The sequence below is a fragment of the Copidosoma floridanum genome, unplaced genomic scaffold, assembly GCF_036245765.1.
Source record: "Copidosoma floridanum isolate Cflo_tuat_1 unplaced genomic scaffold, Cflo_Japanese_pri ptg000007l, whole genome shotgun sequence".
In the NCBI taxonomy this organism is placed as follows: domain Eukaryota; kingdom Metazoa; phylum Arthropoda; class Insecta; order Hymenoptera; family Encyrtidae; genus Copidosoma; species Copidosoma floridanum.
Window position 1 is genome coordinate 15,031,384 of NW_028321884.1, and position 15,918 is coordinate 15,047,301.

Genomic DNA, 15,918 nt, shown 5'->3' on the forward strand with positions numbered 1-15,918 from the left:
ATTTTCCACACAGTTGGACTGTTTTTTTGCCATTACAATAAAAAAATGCAGTTAAGTTTTTGATACCCATTTTTTTTGTATAATCTAATACATTAGATGTATTTTTGTGTGACGAGAACTTTTATATGATACCCTTTATTCCACGATGTTTATCTCTCACCTCAATTTCATAAATGATAGTTATACAAACCAAGAGAAGTACCTATGCAATGTAAGGTATTAAAAAAATTCTGCAAGTGTCCATAGATTCGAGAATTGATACTTTTATACTACTCAATGATGTAAATTATCAATGGAAGTTTTTTTTTTAATCCATTTTTTTCCCACTGGATAACCAATTTCTTTTCAGCCTAAAAAACTTCTTAGTAACTCACATTTCTGGAAGTAGATATTAAATGGGTAGTGATATTTTTGTGGCAGTGAGCGACTTTTTTATCTTTTTAAAGTTTAATGAATTTATCTGACATTTTATAATAATAAAAAAACAAAAACAAAAAAATCAGTCTGACATTCCTACAACTAATCAAACATGTAAATACATTTTTAGTACTTTCCCCGGTATAATGCATATTACTAAAATTTTGAGGGTAGCTTTCAATTATTTTTTCGCAATAGTGTGCGGAAAATGGATGTTTTCCGCACTGGTATTAGTGTGGAAAATCGATTTTTACACATAGTGTGCGACAAAGGTGTGCGGTAAAGGTTTTTCCGCACAGTGTGCGGAAAAGGTGTGTGGCAAAGGTTTTTGTCGCACAGTGTGTGGAAAAAGTGTGCGACAAAGGTGTGTGGAAAAGGTTTTGCCACACACCGGAAAAAATTTTGCTACACACTGGAAATCAAAATTCAAACCTATTTTGTACTTATTTTCCTCACACATTGCGAAAAAACTTGTACGCAACTCGTGCGGGACGATTTCCCGCACTCGTGTGCTCAATACTCGTTCCCGTCAACTCCGGCCACTCGTGTGAGTCAATCACTACTCGTGCGGGAAATCGTCTTTTCCGCACTTGTTACGTAAATAACTATTAGTTAAATATTTGCATAACAAACTATATTTTAAAGCAAGTGTTGTAATGAGATGAGCTTCCGGTCAGTGTATAACTGAAATTGGTTGCGTATTCTAAGCTATATTCAATATTAATAACTTATTTACTCGAACCAATTTGATGGTTGGAAATTCTATTAAATATTTTTTGTACTTTAATAATTTTTATCGATTTTTTTTAGTCAGACAGTGATTGCACTTAGGACTTTTTCTCTGATTACGACAAATCACTGCTTACATTGAGAAATGAAAATAAAAAAAAAGAAACAATTTTTTTTGCCTAATACGAAAAATTCCTCGAAACGTTCTGTATTAATTCTGGTTATTATTACTATTACTATTTTAATTACATCGATTATTATAATAATTATTATTATTATACTTATTTAAGCAATAGTAATTAAAATTAATAATGTTATTTTTACCTTGGACTCTGAGGTTGAAACTTTTTTTAATATCACCACCTTGTACGTACTGTCCTTTGCAATAGTAGTTTGCTTGATCAGATACCTGCACGTTTTTAAATGAGAGAATAGCTCGATTGATGTAACTGGAGTTTTTCCACGTGATATTCATATTTTCTAGAATTAGATGTAAACTTGGTAGAGTTTTTGATTTGTTGAAACATATTATAAAATAATGTATATAATGTAAGTCTCTTGATAGCTTACCATAATTATTTGTAAAAGGCAATCGTTTGAACCATGTAACATTTTTTAACATGTAATTAATGAAAGCACAAGTTACAGTAACGTTATCTCCTACGAAAAAGTCTGTCTGGTCCGTAACAATTTTAAGTGATTCTTCAAAATCTTCTTCATCTTCACAAAAAAGAAAATATCGTAAACCAGATGTTAAACTAAGAAATACCAACTTAAAGGAAATTAAGTACTAATAAATTTTAGCAATGAAAGCGTAAAAAATGTTTTTGTACTAATTTTTATTGCAAAAAAAAAAAAAAAAAAAAAAACAAAAGAACCGGCTCTAGATACAGTTAACTCTAAAGCCCAGCCCATTTGCGCCTCCAAACGCGCTATATCGATAGCTATAAAAAAAAGTGTTAATAAAAGTGTAGAAAATATTAACTTACCAACAATTAGAATGTCTTTTTGTTTTGAGTTACAAATATGACGATTACAAGCCGTGCAATTCAAAAAACCAAGTGTGGTGACGTTTATTGTTATTTCGGAGAAAACTCCATCAGCATACGGCCATTCCATTTCTTTGCCCTGATAATAAAAGTATTTATAAGTTTCTGACTCTTATGTCCTTATAGGTTTTATTGATGCTTTTTTACAAATAGTAATTAGTAAGAAAAATCTCTTTTATAGTATTAATTTGTATCAAAATATTTTTTTACTCGAATGTGACAACTCAAAACCGATTTCGAGAAACTAACTGAGGGTATTTAGCAGAGATTAGACGAAACTCACTTTTCTTGGGCTATCATATATTTTCTATGACAACTGTTAGTTAATTTGCTTACGATTTTGCCTATAAAGACTCCAAAACGTTTGCCTTCTGTATTTATTATTGCTTCGCAGTAACGTAAGCCATATTATATCTTAATATGTATTGATTTTAAGACACATTAAATTTATAACTTTTTTACTAGATTGTTGATGAATAATAATAATTTGTGGGTTGTTGTCTCTTTCTATTAATAGGCCTATAATGCATTTGATTTCAACTCTCTTAGTGATGGCGCACGAACGCCAAAGTATCTTTTTTTCAGGTCACTATGCCAACATTAGAATCAACGTATAAAATGTCTGGAACATACGCTTCCAATATATTTTTCCTCTAGCTTTCTAATGCAACTAGCGATTAAAAGAAAAATGATTTCTTAACTTTTTTAAATATTATCTTTTGATGGCCTATACGGAAATTAATATTGAGTGCAACGATGTGCTTCAAAGTCTGTTTGTTTGCGTTTATTAGTATTTTTATCAGCGTAAGAGGGACATAATTCTTGGTCGTGTTGTCTTGAGACATCACTTGTATTTAAATGTATTAAAAAAAAGTTAAGTTACTTTACTTTAATTTTTTGATGCGTTGTAGGAGAAATGAGCAGATGAATAGAAATAACCCGAGTGGAATAGAAATAAAGTCGCCTCACTAGTTCGGGAGGTTCTACTTAAGTCAAATTATAAGGTATTTTCACTTGTGACGTCATTCCAAGATGGCGCGATCACTGTTTTTTTTTTTCAAATTTGCACCAAATGTGCAAAACCAGCTGTGAAATTCACGAGGACGTCCCAACTAATGATAATGCGTTTAAAAACTTCAGGTTTTAATAAGCTATCAAATGAACACTAAATTTTTTACATCTTCACTTGGTTAGCAATGCAAAAAAATGAATGAAATTATCGCGGGCATAAAGTTGATTAGAAAAACATTTTATTTTTTGTGCTTACCATGATCCAGTTATAACAAATTTGAAATATAGTCAATAGCGATTCCCGATGCATTAGACGAAATTTTTCGTTTATTTGCCAAAAGTGTAGTTTTAATGAAAATCAGTACAGAAAAAAAAGTACTGCAATCAGGTGGATTGCACCCGTCCACTATACATATATATATGGTTGCAAGCTTCCTCGCCTCCGCGATCATAACAAAGTCCCATAACCTCTGACGAGCTGTCAAAATTGAAGCAGTGTGTGGCAAAAACATGAATAAAAGCTGTTGTATAAGTGGTTGTCACGATAAATCTGCGAAATCTTTTTTTCGTATTTCATCTATGATTTCTCCGGACAATAAAAAATACTAAAGTATCAGTGCAGAGGAACGAAATGAAATCATTTCTTTTTCTATGAAAAGACAACATTTCGCATTTCGTTGATTTTAATAGCCTATGACACATTAGAAGTTGTAACTGATCTTCTGTCAAAACTTGGGATCGATCGGTTCAGTAGTTTTTGAGATTTTTTTTAAACATACAAACAAACGCTGTCTCTTTATATAATAGTAAGATTAAGAAGTAAATAATTTCTACTCAACCTGCCGCGATAATAGTTTCTTTGAAGGTATCGTAAGTAATATTGTTATGCATCCTCCAATTTTTAACTCAAGTTGTTTTTCGTACTCAATTTCAAATAAATACAAAAAAAATTGATTACAAAGAACGACATTATGAATTCTGTTATTTATTTATTTTTTAATTTTATCTTCCTTGTTAAAAGTATTAATTTTAATTTAATTTAAGGAATGCTGTAAGTGTACATGAAATGAATTCATGAAAACTAAAACTTTTACCATTACTTAAAAAAATTAACATGATGAAGAAAATGACCGGATTCCTTGAGCGTGCACTGGACGTATAATCATAAATTTTAATATTTTCATAAAAGAGGAAAACATAATAAAAGTTAAAAATTATATATACAAATTAGTAAAAAAAAAAAAAATCTAATGTTCATCGCCATGTTTTTCTCAGAAAAAAGTTCTCTTTCAAAAATGGCTATTTTAAAACATAAAAAACTGGGAGATTTGACGTGAAATGCCTCCAATACTTGAATTTTAATTGTGTTAGTACTACACGTTTTAAGAAGTATTTTTCATACGTCTTTTATTGTTGAAAACTTACTTAAAGTTTAGAAACACCTCAACACACTTAAATATAATATCATGTACTCATGTAAAAATAAGTAAAGGTTTTTAGTTGATCAAGAGTATACAACCTTCAATTTCAGGATGTTGCAGTGATCATAAGAACTTGTTAGGCACTGCTTGAAGGACCATGATATATTTGCTTTTGGATAACCAAAGCTACTACATTCCAAAGTTGCATTCTTGTTTTTAGTATACGAATATTTGATGCCGTGTTTATCGTTAAGATAAACATTTGGGACTTCGTCTGGTGCTACAAGTGATGAATAGGTTAAATAGACAAAATATTCAGAGAAATATCAGCAATAAAATATATAAATCGATTTCAATATCATAATTACGGTGAGTATTGAGTGTAAAATACAATGATTTCGTTCCTGCAGTATTGCTTGCTTGGAGATAATATATGCCGGAGTTGACCCATCCCACTTTCTTTACAGTTAAACTACTTGATAATTTTGTATTCTGAATTAAAAAACTATCTTCTGATATAACTATAGAATATCTAGGACGTGAATTTCTAGTACCTGACCTAGAAGATTATTTTACGGTTTTAGTTTGTGTTTTATACATGATTAGTTTGTAATGCAAATGGACAATATTTAAAAAAAAAAAAAATAAATAACTATCGTACCACTTAAGAGTTGGCGGTGGGTACGCATCAATATAAGCTTCAAAAGTTACTGGATAGCCGTATACTGCTGCAAAAAATTTTTTTCCATCTTTATACGTTAAGTTTATGTATGTTTTGTCCGGATCTGTAAACACAATTATCGTAGTACGTACACACTAGTCAGGTTCGTTATGATCTACATTTTACTGAAATGGTAAAAAAAGGTAGAAAGTACAAATGATTCATAACTTACCGTGTACTTTTAAAAAAATCTTTGTACTTTGATCTTCACTGAAAAATGATCTAACATGGCAAGTAAAATTACCTTCGTCATCGAAAGTAACATTGTTCAGAATAAGATTGGATGTTACTAAATCTAAGTGATTTTCAATTTCTTCAACATAATTGTAAATTTTTCTTGGAATCTAATAACAAAATATCCCCAATAAGTCTGTATAATATATGTAAAAGACAGTGATATTTTATGCAAACTGAATCAGGATAAAAAAAACGAATACGATTATCCTTTAAGTATAATTGTCATTGATTTTTTGGATAGCGTAGTATGTTAATTGACTTACATTATAAGAATAAATATCACATTTATTATAGAAAACTAGAGGTCAATGCTTATTAATGATTTTAATTAAAGCTTTTTTTTAATTGAAAAAAATGTCTCTCGTAGTCATATACGTGTATTTTTTCTATTACCAAATCACGGGGAGTCTTCCAGGAGATATTGTACGGATTATTTTTTTCAATCTCAACTGCACAACTGATGTTTAATGTTGAGCCAGCAACGATATGTTCCAAGCCATCTTTTTTGAAAACTGGTTTTTTCTGCTCTTTTTTAATGACCAAAAGTTCAGCGTACATTTTTTGCGTGAAATCATCTTGGTTTACTTCGCAAGTGTAGTTGCCACTATCAATAAATTCTGATTTGTCGATGATGAAACCATATTTCGGATCAAAACTTGTCCTTTTGCTGATCACCATCTGGGGCTCCTACATATCATAATAGTTATTTACGTAACAAGTGCGGAAAAGACGATTTCCCGCACGAGTAGTGATTGACTCACACGAGTGCCGGAGTTGACGGGAACGAGTACCAGTTGAGCACACGAGTGCGTAGCACGAGTGTGATCGCAAGGTACGAGTTACCATCACCGGCCACGAGTGCGAGTCTATCACACGAGTGCGGGAAATCGTCCCGCACGAGTTGCGTACAAGTTTTTTCGCAATGTGTGAGGAAAATAGGTACAAAATAGGTTTGAATTTTGATTTCCAGTGTGTAGAAAAATTTTTTCCGGTGTGTGGCAAAACCTTTTCCACACACCTTTTCCGCACACTGTGCGGCAAAAACCTTTGCCGCACACTTTTTTCACACACTGTGCGACAAAAACCTTTGCCACACACCTTTTCCGCACACTGTGCGGAAAAACCTTTGCCGCACACCTTTGTCGCACACTATGTGGGAAAATCGATTTTCCACACTAATACCAGTGCGGAAAAATCGATTTTCCACACTAATACCAGTGCGGAAAAATCCATTCTCCGCACACTATTGCGAAATAGTTATTTACGTAACAAGTGCGGAAAAGACAATTTCCCGCACGAGTAGTGATTGACTCACACGAGTGGCCGGAGTTGACGGGAACGAGTACCAGTTGAGCACACGAGTGCGTAGCACGAGCGTGATCGCAAGGTACGAGTTACCGTCACCGGCCACGAGTGCGAGTCTATCACACGAGTGCGGGAAATCGTCCCGCACGAGTTGCGTACAAGTTTTTTCGCTATGTGTGAGGAAAATAGGTACAAAATAGGTATGAATTTTGATTTACAGTGTGCAGCAAAATTTTTTCCGGTGTGTGGCAAAACCTTTTCCGCACACTGTGCGACAAGAACCTTTACCACACACCTTTTCCGCACACTGTTGCGAAAATAAATTTATGTGCACTATATGCTTACAAATAGAAAATTAATGTCTTAAAAATGAAATAAGGGGCATACCAAACCATCAAGTGTCGTAAGTGTCACATTGAATTTGGGGGATGTTGGGCGGCACGGCAGAATTGCCCGATTACCAACACGTACTTTGTACTTTAAGAAATCATTAGATGTTTGTACGAATGCACTTCTATTGGCTGCATAAGAAATGTAATATGTTACTTTATGTAGTTTTTTTGAGTATTAACACAAATGCATCGAAAGTAAATAAGAATAGAAAATAAGTGAAAAAATTAGTATTATTTACATTCAACGTAAATGTATCTCCCACTGGTATTAAAATCATTGGATCCTATTCCTGACATAGTATTATTTTTGTCAGAACAGTTGTACCAGCCAGTGTCACCAAAGACAAGGGACGGTCGTTGAAATGTTGTGACTCCATCCTTTTCATTAGAAGTTATATTGTACTGGGACGTGATTACCTATTAATTATTTATTATAGACACTTTATTTGTACATATTCATTTAAAAAAAAATTTTCTGTATGAACGTATGAGAAAAGTTATATAAAACGATTAAAATATACTTCATAATTCCTAATTTAACTGTTACTGTACATTGCAATCCTAAGATGCATGAATAACAACTCTATTATTAGCTTTTTAGGTATGTTACATTATTTTTTACATACAATAAGGGTACACTATGAAGAATCAATTTGAAATAAGAAAAAATAAGTTACATCTATGGAACGTGATTAAGTAATTGTCGTTGATTAACTGGTGAAGATGGTACATGACGTTCGATCAAATTATGTGTGTCGGATCTCATAAAATTTTAGCAATTAAAATTTCTCTATCAACTCAATTTATAGATTATATTTTATTTAACTTATGAGGTAGCTTTTATGTAAACAACTTTTTCTACCTCAGGCGTTGTTTAGGGTTAGGTGTGCCCTCAGTAGGAAAAATAGGGATAAATCTCAGATACAATTGTTTTCGTTCCTCTAAAATCCAGAAAAATTTCGTTTACTCTAGTTACTTTGAAATCCCATACTACAGAATACTTAAGAAATCCGCATTCTAATTTCAGGTGTCATTAATAAATTCACGAGTGAGACACGAGCACAAAATGCTAATTCAGCCCTTTTTTGTATCAAAAATCAGATTGGTACTTGTTTTATATCTGTATTTTATAGCACGTTCAGCAGAAAATATTTCTTGATTATTTAAGCTTAATGAGTCTCTTGCAACATCGCTGAAGCGAGGATAAAAGTTAAATATGGCCACGCCCCTCACTGTCAGCTAAAACGTTGTTATATCGTGAACGAAAATTAATGAACGTAGATACTCCTAATCAAATGAAAAGAAAAATATTATCAGAAAAAGTATTACAAATCCTTCTCTAAGTGGTATATATATGCCCGAGTTAAAACCAAGAAAATGCAATTTCCTATCCTTGCAGTGGATTACACTATTTCCTATAACTTCAAGAATTTAATGCACCCTCGTTAGGAAAATATTTTATCAATTTGATATGCGTATCACTAGAGCTTTGACAAAGAAATCATCGATGCTAACTAATATTGAAAATCTCACTTCGAACAAAATGTCAGAATAATATTCCAAGCAATTTCTCAAGTCATGTAATTAACTTATGTTCATGGTTAAGGTGAGGATAATTTGCTATGCCATCGTTAAACACTTATAATTAACAGTATCAATCTGCACTAGAGCTTGTCATTAAGTACTGATATGGATTCATCCGATTTTTAGAATTTGTAACTTACAAGGATTTTATAAAAACTGATGTCCATAAAATAAATTACTATTACAACTTACATTGTCTTTATTTTTGTCTGGATAATCAAAAGACACCCGATGGCTGCTCTTGCAAGTAATCTCTAGAGATTCTCCTTCGTTTATTTGCAACTCTGTAGCATTTGTATAAAGCTGGAGTTTGTGTCCATGGCAGCCTGAATTGTATTAATAAAACAGTATTGCTGTAATCGTCATAAATTATTTACTTTAAATTCCTAAAGTACACAGATTACTAGTAACATACGAGTTTTTTTAAAAGTATTTATCAAAAAAGTTCATAATGGCGAAACAACAGAAGTACTTAAAGGAGGTTTGGTGGATCATACAGAAAGGCAAGGAACGCGGAGTCTCCTTGGCCCGTGCAGATGTACCCCCTATAACATGCACTCTCTCTTATTCATTTTTTGTTGAGCATCTTTCTTTTGTACCGTGGTATCTATAAAAACGTTTTTTTTCGTTCTAACACAATTTTATTACACTTTAATTTCAATTGGAAGGCAACCTAACCATGTTTTATCATAAGAGACCATGTTAAATTAACTATTTTTTCCTCGAAAATTTCTCTGGTAAAAAATCTGAAAAAATGCACGTGCACTCCTTATGTACTCAAAATTTAATATACCAATCATTGTTTTTAGCACGATCCTACATTTCAAACTTTTCTCTCGAATCTCCTTAATAACTTCGTATGAATCGAAGAGGTACTGTTTAAGTTTATCGAGGTTATAGCGCCGATTAATCGAAATTTTACATGACCTACTTGATAGTACGTTAAGAAAAACGGCTATTGTCGTCAACTGTAGAAGCAGCAATGAGTCCTTTGATCCTTGAAGGTTTACCATTGTGTGCTATGCCTGGTACCTCCTATTTGTCGAAATATCTTCTATAAACTAAATTTGTGTAGCTGCACTACTCAGCCACGATTGGATTTAACATCGGAATAAAAGACTATTAATTTGATATTAAGCGCATATTTAGGAAAGATTATTAATACTGAATATGCTTAGCAGTGGCTCAGAGGTAAAAAAAAAAAAAAAAGAGGGGAACTACGTCTTATCAATGTATTGATTACAATAATAAATTGACAAAACAGTTAATTATCAAACCTAGTGACGCAGCTAAGAATTTTCTTTGTTGCTTACATCTTACTAATATATAAAGCAAAGTCGCTAAAACCATTGAAATCGCTAACCGCGAAAACTACTGAACCGATTTTGCTGAAATTTTGTATACCGATTCTTGACACTTCCTAGATGGTTTTAGTGTAATTTTTATCTTGAAAACTTAATAACAATAGCAATAAATAAGCTCACAGTTTTGCAAAAACACGCCAGCTTTCCACTTTAGTTCAGTAGGATCCGATAGGTGGCGTTGACATGAAATCAAAGCTACCTACAACAGAATTAAATAAGTGAGGTTATAATACGTCGGAGAGTCTCAAGAATTTCTGTAATTGTCTACCAGCAGTTCTTTCAGCTGCATCGAAAATGTAGATAGTCGTGCAGCTGGGTATCCCGGTTACCGACGACACTCTTCTTTAATGGACAAGAGACCTAGGTAGGTCTACATCCACCCTAAATTTTCATTGTTGACGAGTGCCACCAATAAAAAATTATTATAACCGATTACGTCTCCGGTGGAATACCAGGAGACGTATCTAGCCAGAGCATAACCTACTCCAATACTTCACAGTCATGTGCCCGTTACACCATCCCGCCTGGTGCCATCAGAGAATTTTTGGCTACAAATGTTAGCCAGGGAAGACAGCCCTGAAGAGCACGGGAAGCTACAACGGCTACCTTCTCAGTGGTCGTGTTCCCAACGGCATACCTACATTTTCCCGATTAACGGTGAGCGAGCGGTTGGTTATCCGGAAAACGATTCGAAGGCAAAATATTCTTTGGTCAGCAGCGTACCTCCCTCCATCACAGTCTCCGTACATAGAGACTTCGAGGATAAAAGTCAAGCTACCCGCAGCCAGCTCTCCATCATCAGGAATAATAATAAAGAATAGCCTGGAAGTTTCACCACTGGTCCTTTTTAGGGCCATTGTAATATTCACGTTCCCTACTTAACCATCAATCTCATTGGTTCTTTTAAGGGCCACCTAAGTTTAAATTACCTTGCCAACAATTTCTTTTTTTATTACCATTTCCAGAAGCAATTCGTCGACTAAAAGACTATGTTAAGTAAAGACGGCCACTATTAAACAAGTCAGTCATTCATTGGCAGATGTCACGAACGGAGTTGTTCGTCGCAAGGCTGAGGACCCCGGTGACCGACGACCCCTCTCGATTCTAAGAATTTAACCAGGAATCACCGATCCTCTCCAAGGTCTGCGCTGGACGAACCTAACATCTATGAAGGGAAAAAGAACTTGAGCCAACGGGACAGTCTCCATCGGGCAAGCATCACGAACCAATTCCCCCATCTTAGATTACCAACACAATTGAGTCTGCAAAAAAAAGGTGCTTTAGACACCAACGTCTTCGACGTTATACTGAAAGACGTTGGGAAAGAGCACTACAACTAGCTCCAAAGCTTCGGAGTTTATAATTTTTTTCCCGATTAGTCTGGGGCTTTAACAGTAAGCCAGAGAAGATCAACCTGAGGTATCCAAGGAGTCACAATTGCTGTTAACTGCAGTCAAGAAAGAGTTAACTAAAGAAGCTCACCGCCTCACCGGTCTTTTTTAGGGCAATCGGACGTCGAACTACTTTGCCAACAATTATATTAGAACTTGACAAAGTTGATTGAAAACAGCCTTTATGAGTCACAAAAGTCGTAAGCATGCCAATAGTCGCAAAAGGGTATATTGGAAAGAAAACTTCAAATGTATCTTATGAATACAATTTGAGGCGTCAAGAAACTGACGCAAAAAATGTTTAGGGATTGGAACAGCAGCGTCAAAATCAACAAATAAATAATCCATTACGTGACAGATCAGATTATCATAGTACCCTAACAGTAATCTCCTAAATCTTTCAGTTTTTTAAACAAGTAGAAAATATATTTGTATTTTCGTGGCGATAAAAAATGTAGAGATTAAGCTCCAGGACTTTGTTGACCTGGTATTAAAGTTGTGAGATGATAGGAAAAAATTTTTTTTTAGTACATATTTTTTGGGGGTTTTCAATCTTAATAACTTTAAAAAAAAGCCCTTTTCGTAAATTATACGGAGAAACTGCAAATCAACGGCCCCTTATGGCCAACGATCATTTAATGGCATAAGGAAAGCACGGTACTTTTCAGCATAATTATATTTTTAAAAATTTTTCCAGCTTATTATTTGACCAAATAAACTGTATGAATTCCGAACAAATATGTTTTTTATAATTATCTTTATTCTAAGAAGTGTCTGGAATATATGTAAAATTTCTAACCAAAACGTTTTACATTACATGTCAACACACTACGGTATTCTATTTAGTGAGCCTCGGGCAAAGCCGAGACGGGGGCCGCTAGTTAAATATATAGATTAATAGCTTACAAAGCTTTTTTTTTAAACGAGTTATTGTAACATTGGAAAAACCTAACAAATTAGCAGATTTTTTCAAATTTGTAAATTGGGAGGGAAATTATTTAATTGTCACATAGTTAGGATAATTGAAGTATAATTTTCAAGAAAATTTTAATACCCAGTTTTTTAGACATGACTGATACTCAGGAGTGACTTATATTTTTGCCAGGGCAAAAGGTTTTAGTACCTTTAAAACTAATTGTTTTTGTGTAAAAAAAGTTTTGGTACAAAAAAAATTGTTTCGCGGATCTCAGCGTCAGGGGTGTATGTATGTATGTATGGGCGTAATCAAGTTTTTTAGCTAACTCATGTAGTTTTTTGTTAGATTGGGCTAAAATTCAATAGAGAGCTTTTTTTTTATGTCTAACGAAATGGTCCAAAATCGGCAAGGTTTCCTTTTTTGAAAAAAAGATAGCAGTCATTTTAAGATGGTACTTTCAGTGCAAAAAAATAGTTTTTTGGCTATAACTTTATAACGTGATATTTTCGAGGTTTGCTGTGAAAGACAAAGTTGTAGATATACTTGAAATATAACTTTTTTGCATTTAAAATTTTTGTCCAGGATGTAACCCAAATGTTCTGTGAGCCATAAAGTGCTAAAAAATAGCAAAAACGTAGTTTTTCCCTATCCAACTCATTTGTTTTGTACTTTAAATCATGATATTAAACGTAAAAGTTGTAGATCTTATTGAAATACAACTTTTTTGTGTAAAATATTTTTATCTAGGGTGTAACGCACACGTTTTAAGAGCCGAAAAGTGCTTGTAAACAGAGATGAGTAGAGAGATTTCTAACGCCAATGCTACGGCGTGAGACAACTTTTTTCCACTGATCGGGGCGACCCGCCGCAGCCATCCGTGGAACCAAGGCGCACATTTTTCGAGAGTGCGAGACTCGTATCGAAGAGCGTGCGCCTACAAGAAGAGAAGTGAATTCGCGTGGAAATGAGCACATAGGCGCACATTTTGGCGACACGTAGAAGGGGTATACCGAATGTGTGCCTACGAGGAGAGGAGTGGAAATGTTAACTATAGCTATATATCTGAGCGCACAGCCAAAGCAAGCGATGACATTTTTCTCTTTTGACTGCAACCGAGTATATGCTATATATATTTAACTGACTCTTATACTCTCTCGCTCTTGCTTGAATGATATCTATCAATCTTACATTCGATTAAATCGTGAAACTAAATGGTCATATAATTATATGCACAGAATTTGATATCAAAACATTTTTTTTTTTCCGTACGTTAATCCTTAATTTGAAATCTAGTATTATTTTGAAAAAATGATCAGCTTAATTTTTTTAAGGATAACAGTTCAGCTATAACCACTGGTTAATTATTTTTCCTCATCATAATTGTTATGAACTGTAGGACAAGCCCCGGAGGTTATCGATGAACACATGTGACTTTAAGATCTCTTTCCCTCGAAGTTTCGATAGCTAAGGTTGTAAGGGCTTATGCCACTACTGTTCTCGTTTTGCTATCTGAGGATCGATTCCAACTGTCGGCAATTTTTTTTTTTTAACGTGATTCATCATTCTAGTTTATTTTCTTTTTATTTATGTTTTATTTATGTTTTATAAATAATATTAACAAACCCTTTTTTCCCTATACATCGAAATACATTTTTTTAATACTAATTATATTAAATAATTTCATAAGCTGATACTTATCGTTAGCATGGCCATTTCGGAATTTCATAATAATAAAAAAATTTCTTAGGATATGAGTATAATTCTTACATTTAAAACTCCAAAGAAAGTAAGAGAGAAAAAATCCTTATACATAATTTTCACTAATTTTTATTTTTTTTTTTCCAAGAAATGATTAAGCTGTTCTGATCGATATTTTTATCTATCTATACAATAATCATAATCTTCGGAGGCACAAGAAAACTTACATAAAACTCCCTAAACATTTATTTTCCGTCTTTTGTTGTAAAAAAATTTTAGGTATAGCAGCTATACTTATTGTGTTGATTAAATATGTAATTTCAATTTCAATTACATAATGTTGGTTCTAGACCAAACTTTTAATTAGCGTATGTAAGTATCAAAACTTAATACCTTTGAAAATTATGCAACAAAAATCTGGACAGTAATGAAAAACAGATCTTATATATTAAGTTAACTGTTACGTTACTTAAAATTTTTACCTGGTAGTTACAACCACTTGTCACTTACATTATGAATTTCAAAAAAGTAAAAGTTTAACCTTGAACATAATTTTCGATAATTTATAAGAATTTATATGAAATTCCGAAATGGCCATGCTAACGATAAGTATCAGCTTATGAAATTATTTAATATAATTAGTATTAAAAAAATGTATTTCGATGTATAGGGAAAAAAGGGTTTTTTAATATTATTTATAAAACATAAATAAAACATAAATAAAAAGAAAATAAACTAGAATGATGAATCACGTTAAAAAAAAAAAAATTGCCGACAGTTGGAATCGATCCTCAGATAGCAAAACGAGAACAGTAGTGGCATAAGCCCTTACAACCTTAGCTATCGAAACTTCGAGGGAAAGAGATCTTAAAGTCACATATGTTCATCGATAACCTCCGGGGCTTGTCCTACAGTTCATAACAGTTATTATGATGAGGAAAAATAATTAACCAGTGGTTATAGCTGAACTGTTATCCTTAAAAAAATTAAGCTGATCATTTTTTCAAAATAATACTAGATTTCAAATTAAGTATTAACGTACGGAAAAAAAAAAATGTTTTGATATCAAATTCTGTGCATATAATTATATGAGCATTTAGTTTCACGATTTAATCGAATGTAAGATTGATAGATATCATTCAAGCAAGAGCGAGAGAGTATAAGAGTCAGTTAAATATATATAGCATATACTCGGTTGCAGTCAAAAGAGAAAAATGTCATCGCTTGCTTTGGCTGTGCGCTCAGATATATAGCTATAGTTAACATTTCCACTCCTCTCCTCGTAGGCACACATTCGGTATACCCCTTCTACGTGTCGCCAAAATGTGCGCCTATGTGCTCATTTCCACGCGAATCCACTTCTCTTCTTGTAGGCGCACGCTCTTCGATACGAGTCTCGCACTCTCGAAAAATGTGCGCCTTGGTTCCACGGCTGGCCGCGGCGGGTCGCCCCGATCAGTGGAAAAAAGTTGTCTCACGCCGTAGCATTGGCGTTAGCAATCTCTCTACTCATCTCTGTTGTAAAATGAATTAAAAGTCGTTTTCCCCTACCCAACTTTTTTGTTTTGCACTCGAGATTATAAATTAAACGTGATAGTTAAAGGTCGCGTCGAAATACAACTTTTTTGTATTTAAAATATTTAGTTATAATATTAAATTTGGGATCTAAATCGCAAAAATGTC